The sequence below is a fragment of the Dryobates pubescens genome, chromosome 17 (assembly GCF_014839835.1).
Source record: "Dryobates pubescens isolate bDryPub1 chromosome 17, bDryPub1.pri, whole genome shotgun sequence".
In the NCBI taxonomy this organism is placed as follows: domain Eukaryota; kingdom Metazoa; phylum Chordata; class Aves; order Piciformes; family Picidae; genus Dryobates; species Dryobates pubescens.
The window spans coordinates 21,740,798-21,756,925 of NC_071628.1; the positions used below are offsets into that span (position 1 = coordinate 21,740,798).

General features: G+C 53.2%; 1 protein-coding gene across 1 annotated transcript in view; it reads left to right on the plus strand.

Annotated features, from left to right (window-relative positions):
* The first annotated feature begins 3,383 nt into the window (after positions 1–3,383).
* Positions 3,384–16,128, plus strand: part of LINGO1 (leucine rich repeat and Ig domain containing 1) — a 171,057-nt gene continuing 158,312 nt past the window's right edge. Inside the window, exon 1 of the mRNA XM_054168748.1 lies at positions 3,384–3,467. The gene's annotated coding sequence lies outside the window, so the exon portion shown is untranslated. The remainder of the gene's footprint in view (positions 3,468–16,128) is intronic.

Below are 16,128 nucleotides of genomic sequence, written 5' to 3' on the forward strand. Positions count from 1 at the left end.
TTTAACGAGGACAAAATGGAGGAAATGGCAGGAGGCAGCTATTCACTGAAGTCCCTGGCTCTCCATCCATTAGGCCTATTCAGCCATGGACCCATGGTGCTGGTGTGAGACAATTTCCTCATGAAATGGAGGGCAGCCAAGAGCCTAGAGCCTTCTCATCATGGAAAAGCCTGTCTGAATTCCTGGAAGCTCCAGCATCATTAGCTGGTGTGGGTGGCACCGGGGCCATGGACCCTGAAGAGGGATTTGAGCCAAGAGGGTGATCTCGCTGCAAGGAACGGTCCAGGAGAAATGCTCCAGGCAGGAGAGTGTGCAGATGTGGGCATAACATCTGGCTGTGCTGGAATGTGGCTCTGACCCAGGGCAGGGCTGGAGGGGACAGGCAACACAGAGATGGGATCTGGCATGTTGCTGCGTGCTCACTGCATGAAGCTGCTGGGGATTAGGGGAGCCTTGGTGAGAAGCTCTCTGGGGACGCTGCTGCCCTGCTGCAGCACCATGCCCTCCTGCACCCAGGGCAGGCAGGATTTGGTTTGTCTTCACCTCCTGGTAATCCTGCTGCTCAAATATTCTTCCTGCAGATCAATTTTCTTTTTTTTTCCCCCCTCCCCCTTGCTCCTAAATGGAGTGTTTAAGCTTATTCTTTTCTTTTCTGTGAAAGAGGCAGTAAATCCTTTATCCTGCCTGGCTATTTCTGTGTGCGCATTTTCTCATTGTGCTCCGGCTTGTCAGCTGTGTCAAAGCCTGGAAACCTTGGCCTCTGCTGGGCTCCAGGCTTGGATTTCTCTGTATTTAACAGCAGAGGCTCCCTTGGATGAACACCTCTTTTCTCTCCTCTTTTTAAAAATACCTAGTTAAACAAAGCCCTGACAAAAGGGAGGAGGCAGAGAGGTAATGGTCTGTCAGGTTCATCCCCAGCACATCCTGCCAGCACCAGCAAGGAGGGAAAGCTGGGATTTCTTCCCACCCCCTGTGCATCTGGGGTGCCAGGGCTACCTTGGGGAAGGAGGACTCTTCCACTGCCCACCTTGGCTGAGGGAAGTTTCAGGAGATTGTCTTGTGATCAGGGGTGCGTAATTGTCTGGTGAGCACAAAGGCAGGATCTGGGTGCAGGAGGGGATTAGCCACGGGCAGGCAAGTAGCTGACTGTGTGCTGGGACCTGGGAGCAAGGATGTGGTGTCTCCCTCAGGGGGCAACTGATGAAGGGCCAGCCAGCCACCTCCATAGCTGGAGAGAGGAAGACAGCCAGGTTGTGGTGCTGGTGGCCACATGTGGGACTTGGGATGGTGGCATGCGTGCTCCAGCCTGCTCTGTGCCCCCATGGTGGCGGCAAGCAGCTTCAGGTGGTCAGTGCCCCACGTTCCCCAGATCTGGCTCCACCAGCTTGGCTGGCACTTTGTGAATGCCATGGCAGCTTGGCATGCTGGGCAGCACGGGTGTTTGTGCGAGAACAAAAGAACAAACAATGGAAACTGTGATTAATTAGCGCAGCTAATTAGCAGCGTGCTCAGCCTGGGCTAGAGCTTGGTAAGGTGCCAAGATCAGAGGAGAAGCCAGGGGAGGGACTGTGGTGGGAACTTCTGTGGGGTAAGACAGGGGAGTGGGGAAGGGGAGAGCATGCATTCCCACCACCCCTTTGCAGCAGACCCATGCAGAGAGCTGGGACTGGGGAAATCTCCACCCAGACAGCTCAGAGGTACCACTGACGTGCAGCTCTTGCTGTCCCCAGCAGCGTCATCCATTCCCCAGTGCTGCTTTCACCAAGAGATCACTTCACTGGATGCTGGAAGAGGACAGATTTAGACAGGATATTAAGAAGAAATTCTTCACAGTGAGGGTGGTGAGACACTGGAACAGGTTGCCTGTGGAGGTTGTGGATGTGTCCTGCCTGGAGGTGTTCAAGGTCAGGCTGGATGAGGCCTTGAGCAGCGTGATCTAGTGGAAGGTGGCCCTGCCCATGGCACGGGGTTGGAACTAGATGACCTTTGAAGTCCCTTTCAATGCAAACCCTTCTGTGATCAATGATTCCTCAGCCAGCATCAGGAGCTGAGCATGATCCCCTGATGTGCTCCAGAGCTGCAGCTGCTGATTATGTAGCCCTCATTGGGGTCTGGTGGAGTTGTCTTCCCCATGGAGCAGGATCCTCCTCTCCTGCCTTACCCTCCACAGCACAGTCCTCTCTTCTTCACTCTCCATATGCAAATTAGCACAAGGACCACGATCAGCAAACAAATGAGCAGGAAGCGTGTGGTGGGCTTGGAGATTTGGAAGAATCCTTGGCAAATATTTGCCAGTGTCTGCCTCAAGCCTCCTGAATACAGCTGAGCCTAATGGGCAGCTTGGGGCAGGATGGCAGAGCTCAGGTTGGAGGTGGCTGCTGAGAGGCACCTCAGCTAAGAGCGCTGGCTGCTCCTCCTCCCTGCCCTCTCACCATGCAGTGTGGGGATATCTTCAGACTTGATACACTTGACTGCAGCCCTTGCAGGATCACATCATTCCCATTAAAAGGTGGCTGCAGCTAAATACCACTCGCTCAGCAAGGTCTAAAGTGATGCCCTTTGGAGTAATTGGGAGGCACAGCCCCTTTCCTGGGGATGGGAGAAGTCTATTTTTCAAGGCTCCATCACTTTATTATTAATTTGTTAAACACTGACTGCTCAGACCTGTTTGAGACGCAGGAAAAGGATGTGAGCTCTGCCTTGGGGACCTGACTGCTAAATAAATGTGTTAGATCAAACCCGTGCTGGGAGAGGACAGTGCTGCATGCAAAGGTGAAGCTGATTAGAGGAGGGGTGGAGGTGCTGCCTTCTCCATCAGGGAAGAGTTTTGCTTTTCTTTAAGTATTGAAGTCAGGAGGAGGATTTGCAAATCAGTAAGTCAAGGACCTGCTTTCTCTTAGGATTTCCAAGGTAGCAGAGAGACCCCTTGACTTGGCAGCAGGGGTAAGTGAGTTCCCCTGGGCTCATGAGACCCCCAGCTAGGCCCACTGGTTTTGGGGGTGGGGGGTGTCTTCCCTTGCATAGTCTTGGCTGTGTGCATCAGTGCAGGCAGAGGGGCTGCTTGCCCAGGCAAGCTTGAGCTTTTTCTTCCTCCCCACCAGTAATACTAGAAGCACAGTCAGACTCTCTGGAAACACCTGGCAGGAGTCCCTCAAGTGGTGCTCTTTAACTATCTATATCTGCTTAGTGTCCAGAGCTAATCAGGTCCTGCCTGCCTCCTCTTGTTCCCCTGATGATGGGGTGGGGGGCAAAGAAGAGGTCAGGTGTTTCCAATCTAACATCTCCTGTGCCTTCCCACCCACAGCCCCCTGCGCCCAGGAGCCATGAGCCACTCTCAGTGCCGGCAGAGCCGCCCCTGGAGCAGCTCCCTGGCTGCTGCCCCCCGGTGCTGCTAGGTTTCCCTGCTCCCCCAGGAAGAGGGGAAGAACCGGCTGTGCCCACACCCAGCCTCTTGCATCCCTCCCAAGGTAAGAACCTCATCTTTCTGCCTGTGATAAGCAAATGTAAGTGAAAGGAGGCTTATTTCTCGGATCGTTGCACCTCCTGCCTTGCCCAGGTGGGCACAGTTCTGCAAGCAGTAGGCACAGCTGCCTGTCTGTAGTCCACTCCTTTCTCTCTCAGCTTGCTAAGAGAGTAAGGTGCTGGCTTATGGGGGAAGAACTGCCCTTATCTTGCAGAGAAAAGGTGATTCTGAAGATGGGGGGGTAGTTCTTCGTGTAACCCCTCTTGCAGACTGTGTCTCACCTTTGAATTTGCACTTTTAGAAGCTCCTGGGCTGTGGCAAGAAGCTGGGTTTGGGTGAGACTGGGGCCTCTGCTTCCCTGATGTACTTCTGAGGATAATTGTCTATAATTTGCCTCTTAACGATGCTCTGGGGGCTTCCCAAGCACACATTGTCTTTCCTCCCACTGTAAAAGGCCTTTGGGGTATTTTGGAGGCTTCCTGTGGTGGGTGAGCAAAGGCTGGATGTGGGAGGGGTGTTGGGGAAGGGGCTGAGCCCCTGTGCCACTGAAATAGCTTTGCCTGCTCTTTGCACGGTGCAGGAAGGGCTTTCTAAGCTTAAAGAAGTAGAACTTGGTTTGCAGGGAGCTCGTTGAGGCTGGAGTGGCTGTGATTGCTCTCCTGATAGACACAAAGTCGGTGTTCATAGCTGAGGAGTGGAAATCAGGTTTAGAGGCCTAGAACTCCATTCCTGGGATTGTTTTGAATGTTGGTATTTTGGGGCCTCTTGTTTTCAAGCTTTGCCTTGCAAACAGAGGCATCAGCTGTGTGTAGTAAAGCGTGAGAATCAGGCTTTCTCTGTGTGTGTGTGAGCCCTGTGCAGGCAAGCAGGAGCCTGGAGGAAGGTGTGGATGTCACCACCCTATTGCAGGGTGGGCATGGACACGGGACTCCTGTTTTGGTAGGTCTGCAAGGGTTTCAAGATGGCCCCAGCGAGTTAAAAATGTAAGTCAGAGGCTGGGTGGTGGGATCTGGCTTGTCCTGGTTGCCTTGGGGAGCTCTCTGCCTGCACCTCTGGAGCTGGGATGCTCCAGCTGGGGAAGCAGGGACCAGTTAGCAGCGTTAAGGCTGACATCCTCAGCCATAAATATCCAGCTCGCTCTAATCCTCCTGGTAGCTCCAGCACTGCTGTTTTCTGAAGAGTTATTTGACTCTTTGTGTTGCACTTCTCAGACAAATGGCTTTTAAATAAAACCCTCTGCTAACTCGTTAGGCCTCCTGTCCAGGTCACTTCCTGCATGGGTGATTTATAGGGCTGCTTTTAACGTTTTATTAACTTTAAATCGCTGGGGCCAGTCAATCGCAGTCTATCCCATTAGCTGTGCTGAGTGGCAGCCTGGGGCATCAGGCTCTCCTTGCAGTCGCCCTCACTTCTGGGGAGGCCTCAGTGCTTTGAGAGCAACCACAGGGTGAGAGATGGGAGAGAAAAGGAGGAGGATTCAGATAAGGAGGAATAGATCTGGGAGGGATAAGCGAATTGCATGAGGGTTAGGGAGATAATGAGGCTTGTGATCATATCTCTTGTGTTGGCTTATCTCCTGCCATTGGTACCAGCATCTGCTGGACCATGCTGTGATGGGAGATGAGGATCAGGGCTTCATATGGAGGTGGCTGCTCCAGCCTGATCACAGCAGGGCATTGCTGCCAGAGTACCCACCCCTGAGCATCCCACCAAGGTAGGACGTGCCGGGGACAGAGCTTTCCTCCTTGCCTAATGACACACAAGGCACTTGAGCTTCTGGCTTCCTATCAAATCCAGTGGGCTGCTCCCAGGGGACCTTGAATCCCATTCTTTGCTACCTCAAACTCTCTTTTACAGCTCCTTCCTACTTGGAGCAGACCCAGCTCTGGCTAAGACCCCAGTGGTGGGGTGAGTGGAGCTGGGGACAGCCCTGGCAAGCAGCAGGCTGCTGGGGGCTGAGTGAGTGAATCCTAACTGATGTGAAGCTGCAGCAGCAGCTTTGATTATCTCTGGTTTGGCTGCTGCTCTCCTCCCATGCCCTGTCTTTGTTCCACTCGTGCTTTGAGATGTTATTCAGTGGAGTTTTCCAGTCCTTGGTAACAGAGGGGAAAAAAAACCCTGAACTCTTGCACAGCCAGAGCTAATGAGCTCTCTCTGGAAATAAAAGCATCCTCAGAACAGCCTGTTCTATGTGGCTGCTCTGTCCACTGCCTCTGAGCAATGGCCCAGCACTGGGCTGCAGGGAGCTGAGCAGAGCTGTCCCCTCACATCCTTCCCCCAGCCGCTGCTCATGTGAGGCATCAAGAAAGGCAAGCCGTGGTTTGCTCCTCTGGCAGGGCCCTGCGACAGGGATTTGAGAGCTCCAATCCAACACCCTGGTGCAGAGTCCATCACCTTGTGCACGCTCACAGGACACATCAAGCAGGGAGCACACATCCATCCCCCTGGGTCAGGAGCAGCTTTAACTGGCTTGGCAAAGGATTTGGGTAACGCCCCGGCTCCCATCACTGGCTGGGCATTCCCTGGGGTGGGAGGGGGGGCTGTAAGGAGGTGGGCTAGCCGCAGGCCCACGTGTCTGCAGGGAGAGCAGCCCTGCAGTCCCCGAGGACTGTTGAGGTTGTCAGGCATATGGCCGGGAGGGGATTTATCTTGCGGCAAAGCCAGCATCTGAAAGCCATCGCTTCTGATGTGCCCGTGATTTGCTGAAACCTGCGTCTCCTTTGTCATATTTCTGTCTGTCTCAAATCCCAGAGCAAAGACTGAGGACTCGCTCGCAGAGAAGAGTGGGTGGGGTTTTTCATTCCCTCCGCCTTTAAATATTTATTCTGAGCTCGGGAGATACGCAGGCTGTGATGCGATGCGGGGAGCCTGCCTGCGTGCTGGCGGTGCCTCCCGCACGGCAGAGGAGGGGCTTGCCTGCCCCTCCCTGCCGGCACCCAGCGCAGGCAGAGCCCTTCGCTTCCTCCTGCTGCTGCCCTCTGCGAGATCTGGGGCCGAGGGGAGTGACGTGAGGTGCTCACCTCTTTCCCACCCATGTAGGAACAAAAGCCAGTAAAGCCCTGTGCAAAGCAGGCTGGGGATGGTGAGCTGCATTTTGGGGAAGGGGCTGAGACAGAGGTAAAAGCAACCTGACCCATCTGGTGAGTTCCATCACTGGGGAAGCACAACCCAAATGGCACTACCCACCCCTCTGTACCCTGCCTGACTTTCCCTGTACCCAGCAGTATGCAAAGCTGCTGCTGGAGGCTTTCCCTTTCATCTGCAGTTTGTCCTGGGCTCTCAAGGTCATGCAGGTAACCAGAGCGATGCTGCCAGCCTTGGCTTTGCAGCCTGAGATGCTGTGCTGTGCTCACTCATGGCTTTGAGCCTCCTTCCCTTTCTCTGGGCTTGCTCTATTTTTCCAAGCTTTCCTACTGCCACCACTTGGATACATGGATTGAATTCAGGGAGAGTTGCCTTGTGCCTGGCATGCTGATGAGGTGCTGGAGTGAGGAGGTGTCTCTGCCCCAGGATGTGCTGGGCACTGAGGGCCTGTGCCAGAGCAGTTGTAGTCCTGTGTATCCTTGGGAAAGCGGAGATGGAGTCTCAGCTGGCTGCATGCACCACCCTCCAAGCATTTCCCTGGAATCTGGTTCTCCCTCTAAGCTGACTCACCTCTGGCTCTGCCACAGGAGAAGCCTGGACCAAGGGAGAGAGGACTTCACATCTTCTCCTTGTAGCTTAAGTATGGTGGTGTTAAAGGTGTTTGAGCACCACAACCCCATGCAACGCTCCAGGCTTGGGACAGTGTCTGAAAACTGGCAGAGAAAAACCTGGGGGTGTCAGTCAACAGCCAGCTGAAGGTGAGCCAGGGTGTGCCCAGGTGGCCAAGAAGGCCAACAACCTCCTGTGTCAGGAATAGTGTGGCCAGCAGGAGCAGGGAAGTGATTGTCCCTCTGTGTGCAACACTGGGGAAGCCACACCTTGAATACTGGGTTCAGATTTCGGGTCCTTACTACAAGGTCATTGAGGTGCTGGAGTGTGTCCAGAGAAGGGCAGTGAAGTTGTTGAAAGGTCTGAAGAGCAGGTCTGGTGAGGAGCAGCTGAGGGAACTGGAGGTGTTTGGTCTGGAGAAGAGGAGGCTAAGGGAGATCTCATTGCTCTCTACAGCTCCCTGAAAGGAGCTTGGAGTGAGGTGGGGTTCAGTCTCCTCTCTCTAGGAACAAGTAATAGGATGAGAGGAAATGTCCTCAAGTTGCACCAGAGGAGGTTTAGGTTGGACATTAGAAGAAACTTCTTCACTCAAAGGGTTCTCAAAGACTGGAACAGGCTGCCCAGGGAGGTGGATGGGTCCCCATCCCTGGAGGTGTTTAAAAGACATGTGGAGGTGTTTAAAAGAGATGTGCTGCTAAGGGAGATGGTTTAGCACCAAAACTGGTGGAGTTAGAGAATGGGTAGACTTGATCTTAATGGTATCTTCCAACCAAAACAATTCTATGGTTCTATGTTCCAAGTTCTGGAGGACAAGGCAAGGAGCAGGTTTCTCAGCAGCTCTGCAAGGCCTAGGAGAATGCCTGCCTTTCCAGGTGAGCACACAAATGGCTACCTTTGTCTCCAGCTGCTGCAGCCCAGGTGACCTGCTCAGCAGCTGGCACTCACCAACAGAGAACCTTGTCCCCAGTCCCCTCTGGCAGTGCCAGCTGTGGGCTCCCTGGGACCTGTCGGTGTGTGGGCACTGATGCAGAAAATCCTCTGCAGAGGCTTAGGACTGGATGGCAGGTGCAGATCTGCTGGGAGATGCCTTGACACCAGCAGCTGGTGTCAAGGCATCTCCCAGCAGATCTGCATAAGCCAAAGGCAAGTTGAGGCAGAGGAGACAATAGCTGTTATAGTGCAGTATGACCTCCTTTAAGGGAGAACTAGATGCAAGGCAGCTGGCTGGGGAAGTGCTAGCACTGGAAAACTAGACTTCAGTAAGCTGCAAAGAGATGAGGTTGGGACCATGGTGATGGCTGTCTGGGCTGCTTTTCCCATGCCTGCCTATACCTGCCAGGAGTTGGCAGCAGGACCAGCCCTCTCACCCCTCACTGCATTTCAGGCCAGAACAGCCTCATTAGCAGGAACATTTCCCTCAGACAAGTTAATGCTGCTGTAAGACGTGGAATTCTCTCTCTTTTCTACCATTGCAACTGTGGGCATCCAAATTTGCTTCTCTTATACTGTGTTGTGTCAGAACTCTTGGGCACAGGAGGGTGCTGTCAGGAGAAAAGAGTTAAATTACAGCAAGGACAATTCTGGGGAAGAAAGTTCTTGTTAAGGATTTGTTGCTGCTTGGTTGTCTCACAGGGTCAGAGCCACTGTGCCCATGCAGAGTGATGCCAGCCTCACCTGCCCCTGCCCTTCCTGGCACCTGCCTGCCCTGTGGGGCTTGGTAGGTGTGAGAAAGGAGCTCACTGCTAAATTTCCAATACAACCAGTTTATCATAAAATAAAGGCAAAGCAGCACTGGGCACATAGCAGCTTTGCTAGAGGTGCACCATAACAACATGAGTTGAACTTGCACAGACATACATACACAACATACACATTCATACCTTCCCCCAGTACGCTCCCAGCCTTCTCCATCAGGGCTGGGACAAAACCTGCACTTTTGACCTGGCCAGTCTTCAGGCATGCTGGCACCTCACCTTTCTCTCCCTATTTGCAGAGGGACCTCGACAGGCTGGACAGATGGGCAGTGTCCAAGGGCAGGAGATTTAACACATCCAAGTGCCAGGTTCTGCACATTGGCCACAGCAACCCCATGCAGTGCTACAGGCTGGGGTCAGAGTGGCTGGAGAGCAGTCAGGCTGAGAGGGACCTGGGGGTGCTGGTCGACGGTAGACTGAACATGAGCCTGCAGTGTGCCCAGGCAGCTAAGAGGGCCAATGGCATCCTGGCCTGCATCAGGAACAGTGTGGCCAGCAGGAGCAGGGAGGTCATTCTGCCCCTGTACACTGCACTGGTTAGGCCGCACCTTGAGTCCTGTATCCAGTTCTGGGCCCCTCAGTTTAGGATGGAGGTTGACTTGCTGGAGCGAGTCCAGAGAAGGGCAACAAAGTTGATGAGGGGCTTGGAACATAAGCCCTATGAGGAGAGACTGAGGGAGCTGGGGTTGCTTAGCCTGGAGAAGAGGAGACTCAGGGGTGACCTTACTGCTCTCTACAACTACCTGAAGGGGGGTTGTAGACAGGCAGAGGTTGGTCTCTTCTCCCAGGCAAGCAGCACCAGAACAAGAGGACACAGTCTCAGGCTGCACCAGGGGAGGTTTAGACTGGAGGTTAGGAGGAAGTTCTACACAGAGAGAGTGATTGCCCATTGGAATGGGCTGCCCAAGGAGGTGGTAGAGTCACCATCACTGGAGATGTTCAGGAAGAGACTTGATAGGGTGCTTGGTTGCATGGTTTAGTTGATTGGGTGGTGTTGGATGATAGGTTGGACTCAATGATCTTGAAGGTCTCTTCCAACCTGGTCTATTCTATAACAAAGAGTATAAAACCCCACACAATAAGTGACCAACCAATCAACCTCACGGTCCCCAGCAATTCCCCTTGCAAAAGCCAAATATTAAAAACAACTTCTCACAGTAGGGGTGGTGGCTGAGTGAGTGTTGAGAAAAACAGAGAAGATGTTGGGCTCCTGCTCTTCCTGTGCTGCTTCCTCCTCCCAGTGTCAGCCCTTGCCCAGGGCTACATCACTCCAGGGCTCCCTGGCTCCGGTGGGATTATTCACTGAGCAGCATGTCTGCAGGAGCAGACAGAGCCAGAAGTGCCTCCTGGGAGTGAAACTATGAGAGCTGAGACTTGTAGGAAGCAATTCCTTACGATTCCAGTATCCTCAGTCATGGGTCACTTGACCCGACCAAACTCTGTGGCACAGTCGTGGGCCGTGGGGGGAGCTCCCGGAGCACGCTGAGGGGAAGCTTGCAGCCGAATCCTGCAATCATTCATCGGTGAGTGGTTGGGATCAGTCATATTTCATAAGATCAGCCAGGAAACAAGATTGCTGATTAATTATTTTTAACAAACAGCGGTGAGCAATGTGCCTCCGTTCAAGCCAGGCTGACTTTTGCAGTGATTCATGGATTTTTTCCGCAGGAAAAATCACTTTTGTGGGGACTGCTGGTGTGCGGGGTGCCTGCTTGCCTCTGTGAGTAATTCCCCTCCCTCCCTAAAAGCTCTGGGGTGTGGAAAAACAATGAACTTCTCAGCAGGAACTGCAGGGGGAACTTGAGAGGGAGGAAGGCGAGCTTGGCTCTACCACCACAGCTGATGACTCTATCTTTTTGAAGAGCATGGCAGGAGGTGGGGGGAGTGGGAATTTCACTGCCAGAGATGCTGAAGGAGGCAAATCTGGAAGGAGTTAAGATGTCTGTGTGTGCTGTTTTGGGCTTGACTGCCTGGGCTTGATTTGAACCAGCTGATGCTGGGGAGCCCTTGTAGCTTGCTACAACACTCCTCTGGCAAAGCAAATACCTCAGGAATCAAAGAATCCCAGCATGGTAGGGGTTGGAAGTGACCCCTGGAGATCATCCAGTCCAACCACCCTGCCATATGCAGTTTTGCCTAGAGCAGGTTGCCCAGGATGGTGCCCAGGTGGGTTTTGAATGACTCCAGAGATGGAGACTCCACAACCTCTCTCAAACTCTTTGGGCAGCCTGATCCAGGGCTCTGTCACCCTCAAAGTAAAGGAATTTCTCCTTAAGCTCAAGTGAAAGCTCCTCTTTTCTTATTTGTGCCCACTGCCACTTGTCTTGTCACTGGCCACCACTGAGAAGAGACCAGCCCCATCCTCATGATTTCCACCCTTTAGATATTTATATGCATTTATAAGATTCCTTTAGCCTGCTATTCTCCAAGCTAAACAGCCCCAGGGCTCTCAGCCTTTCCTCCTCACAGAGATGCTCCAGGCCCCCTCAGCATCTTTGTAGCCTCTGCTGGACTCTCTCCAGTAGTTCCCTGTGATTCCTGAACTGGGGAGCCCAGAACTGGACACAAAACTTCAGCTGTGGCCTCACTGGAGCAGTGTAGAGGGGGACAAGAACATTCCTTGACCTGCTTGCTGCACTCTTAGTGCACTATAGAATAACTTTTGGCCTTCTTGACCTTGAGGGCACATTGCTGGCTCAGGGAGACCTTGTTGTCCATCAACACTCCCACATCCTTCTCCACAGAGCTGCTTTCCAGCAGGTCAATCCCTCACCTCTACTGTTGAAGGGGGTTATTCCTTCCCAAGTTCAGGAAGCACACCTTGGCATCTTTCATTGCATTGTGGTTTGGATCACAGGCTGTTAGGGGTTGGAAGGGAGCTCTGGAGATCTTCCAGTCCAACCCACCCACCAGAGCAGGGCCATATAATCTAGTGTGGGTGGCACAGGAACACATCCACACAGGGCTTGGAAGTCTCCAGAGAAGGAGACTCCATCACCTCTCTGGGAAGCCTGTTCCAGTGCTCTGTAACCCTTACAGTAAAGTAGTTCTTCCTCATGTTGGGGTGGAACCTCCTGTGCTGTAGTTTACATCCATTGCCCTTTGTCCTATCACAGGGCACAAGTGAGCAGAGGCTGTCCCTAGCCCTTCCTTCCTGACCCCAAGCCCTCAGATATTTATAGATATTTATTAGATCTCCTCTCAGTCTTGTCTTCTCCAGACTAAACAGCCCCAGGGCTCTCAGCCTCTCCTCACAAAGCAGTGCTCCAGCCCCTTCATCATCCTGGTAGCCCTCTGTTGGACTCTCCAGCAGATCCCTGTCCCTCTTTAACCGAAGAGCCCAGAACTGGAAGCAATGTTCTGGGTGAGGTCTCACTAGGACAGAGCAGAGGGGGAGGAGAACCTCCCTGGATCTGCTGTGCACACTCTGCACCCCAGGATACCATTGGCCTTCTCGGCCACCGGGGCACATTGGTTTGGCTGTCTTTGCAGCAGGTTGGCTTTATGCTGGCAGGCAGCCAGGCTCCGCCATCCTCCGTGCGCCTGGGATCCGTGGGCCAGGGCAGGAGCGTGCCCAAGAGGCGGCAGCGTGCGGCTGGGGGCGCAGCGTTGCGGCTGCGGAGTGCCGCTAATTTAGAACAGCCGGGTAGGCTGGGGAAATGCCGGGCCAGGCGCCACTCAGAGCTGCGAGCAGAGCCAGCCTGCCTCCCGGAGGCGGCCCCGGGGGCGGCCCCAGCCCCTACGGCGGTGTCGGGGGCTGGGTCTAAGTTTTGGAGAAGGAAGCAAAGGAGGAGAATGAAAATAAAAAAGTAATAGTAGTTCAAAGTAGCTTCAGACTGGAAGAAGCTCTATTTGCCTTTAGAAAGAAATGCTTCCCGGTGAGGCACTGGAACAGGTTGCCCAGACAAGTTGTGGATGCCTCATCTCTGGAAGCATTTAAGACTAGGCTGGATGAGGCTTTGAGCAAGCTGGTCTTGTGGGAGGTGTCCCTGCCTGTGGCAGAGGGTTGGAACTTGGTGATCTTTAAAGTCCTTTTCAACTTTAAAGTCACAGAATCACCAAGGTTGGAAGACCCCAAAGATCACCAAGTCAAACCTGTCACCCAAGACCTCATGACTAAACCATGGCACCAAGTGCCATGTCCAATCCCCTCTTGAACACCTCCAGGGATGGTGACTCCACCACCTCCCTGGGCAGCACATTCCAATGGTGAATGATTCTCTCAGTGATGAACTTTCTCCTCACCTTGAGGCTAAACTTCCCTTGGCACTGATTGAGACTGTGTCCTCTTGTTCTGGTGCTGGTTGTCTGGGAGAAGAGACCAAAAGTCCATTAGTGCTGACTTGAAATTCCTTTTGTTTTCTTGGGGTGAGGTGGTTTGGTTTTGGTTTGGGGTCTTTATAAACGTTCTTGGTGAAAAATGCAGGTATTTGGCCAAACCCTTGTGTTTCCCAGCACAAGAAAGGAAAGTGGGCAGCATGGTGGGAGAGGCTTGTGTAGAAATGTGGAGGAAGGAGGAAGGTGGATAAGTCAGCCTGGAGGTCAGCGAAGCACCAGGCAGGTTGCCACATCCTTCAGTGCAGTAAGACCTCACAGCCGTGCGGCTCTGCCGACCAAACCCCTGCCCAGGTCTCGTGTCCTTGCAGCAGCTCCCTTGGCATTGGCAGGGGCTGCCTTCCCAGCCCAGCATGCCAGCTCCTCCTCCTGCTGCCCTCCCTCTGCCGGGGTGCCCATCCCGTATTCATTCCGATGCCCGTGTGCTTCTCTAAGCCCAATATACTTTGAATTACTGCTCATCTATTCCTCTTGACATCCTCATGCTCATAACTGGGGAGCCTGCATTACCCGTTTGCACATCTGTCAAGCTGCGTGTTCCTTGGCCATTTCCAGGGATACATAAAATTGCCTGTGGTTATGACATTATTGACAACCCACCCTGGCTCCTTCCCCCCTCCCCAGGCCCAAATGGCTGCCTGGCTTTATGAGGATTGATATTTGGGCAGTAAATATTTTAGAGCCTCATCTGATGAGGGTGTCTGTGTGGCTGAATACATTTCTGGCTGAGGACAGATGCTGGAGCTGTCTTCATTGGGAATGTGGGGGGGTTGGCTGTCTCCCTCCTGCCTTTGCAGCATCGCTGTCGTCTCGCTCCAGCCCCCCAGGTGCTGCCCATTCCTGGTGGGAGGAAAGGGAACTGGAGGGAAAAGCCAAGCCAAGGTTGTTGAGAAGGCTGGGCTGGACTGGCAGAGCTTTGAGAGGGATGTTGGGTGTCAATGGCGTACTGCTGCATCCTCCTGCAAGAGCAGTGAGGCTGGTGAGGGGTTTGGGGGCATGTTGTACAAGGAGCAGCTGAGGGACCTGGGTTTGTTTAGTCTGGAGAAGGGAAGGCTAAAGGAAGATTTTATTGCTCTCTGCAACTACTTGGAAGGAGATTGTAGTGAGGCTGGTGTTGCTCTCTTCTCCCAAGTAACCAGTGATAGGATGAGAGGAAATGGGCTTAAGTTGTGCCAGGGGAAATTTAGATTGGCTATTAGGAATCATTTCTTTACTGAAAGAGTGGTCAGATGTTGGAACAGGCTGCCCAGGGAGGTGGCGGAGTCCCCATCCCTAGAGGTGTTCAAGAAACATGGCACTTCAGAATATAGTCATGGTAGTTGGGTTACAGTTGGACTCAATCTTAAAGGTCATTTCCAACCTTAATGATTCTATGATGCTGGGCTCCCCATGTCCATCACCAGCAGGACTGAATTCCTACAAGCAAGGTGTTTTCCTTCCCCAAACCCATGGAAAGCACCAGTTCCTGTTGTGCTGGACAGGTACTTTCAGCCCTTTTGAAAACTAAGATGATGAGCATCAAGCTGTTTGTGCTTTCCAAGGGATGCATTTTGACTTCAGTTGCTCTGCAGAGCTCCTCCATTCCCCAAAGTTTTGAAACACGGTTTGTTAAATGCCTCCAAAGAGGAAGCAATTTGGGAATGACACAGCCTGGGTGACCTGAACCATTGTTTTATCTTGCTGAGGAAAGCAAAGGAGCCCATTTTCAGTTCCTCAGAATGATTTTGTCCCTTCTCCTTTGATCAGCAGAGTAAGAATTGTTGTCTGATTCCTAGGGAGGAGAAAAGGCAGATGTAGCTCCTGCAGAGCAAGTCAGTGCTAGGCTGCCTGCAGATTGAGGTGTCACAGCTGGGCTTGGGCTAGATCTCAGCTGGGGGCATCAGCAGTCAGGGAGGTTTGAAAGCACATCTGCGCTTGCATTCTCTGGGAGTTTTACTCGTGCTGCCAAGTGGAGTTGTGCTTGCATCCAAGTCCAAGCCTGGGCTGGGAATCGGGGAGGAAAGCAGCCTGGGGGTTTGGCACAAACGCCCTCCCCTGCAGCGTGGGGCTGCAGCATATGCAAGGCAGGTCGGTCCGTGAGTCCTCCCCCTTCCTGCCTCCTTGTTGCCATTTTGCTGCTTTCCCTCTCTCTCAGAGCCTGGAGTGAGTGCACCGAGATGTGTAAGAAATCAGCTGCCTGGGGGCGGCTTTGCAAGCGCTCCTGTCTCGATTCCTGGGAGCTTTTGTTGTGACAGCAGGTGTCTAGTGGCTCTGAAGTGGGGTGCTGTGTGCTGGGCTGGGGCCCACTGCTGGGTGGTCCAGGGTGAGGTGATGCCAGGCTGCTACCCCCACTGGTGTGTCACCCAAATGCCAGCTCTGCCCAGGGTGTGGGTGTCCTTTTCCTCACTCACTTCGCTTGCTGGCTGGGGAGCAATGTGCAGAAGGGACTCGCTGCATGTTTAGGGGTAGGGAGTAGGATGGTGCATTTCTAGGTTCTGCTGCTTGGGGTTTGAAGCTGTTCTCTAGGCAAGGGATGTGCCCAAGGCGATCCATGGATTTCTAGGGGTGCCTCTTGGATGAGAGCCCCTCAACCACCTTCTTGGGGGTGACTGTGCTGGTAGCATGCATGTGGTTGCTGGGACCGTGGAGTCTGCTGTACCTCTTGCATCCAATTTGCTCTTTCAAGGAGAGATCTGTGATGTGAAGGATCTTATCAACACAGAGCAGATTTGCTGGGGAGGTGAGAAGGTGTCCAGCTCTGATTGCCAAGGTTTGGTGCCTCCAACCTGAAAAATCCTGGCTGCAGGAGCCATGCTCCGAGGTGAGGAGTTCAGCGGCCTCGTTTACTCGCCGATGAAGGATGCTGCCCTGGCCCTGGCCAGTCTGCTCTTTTATGGCAATATA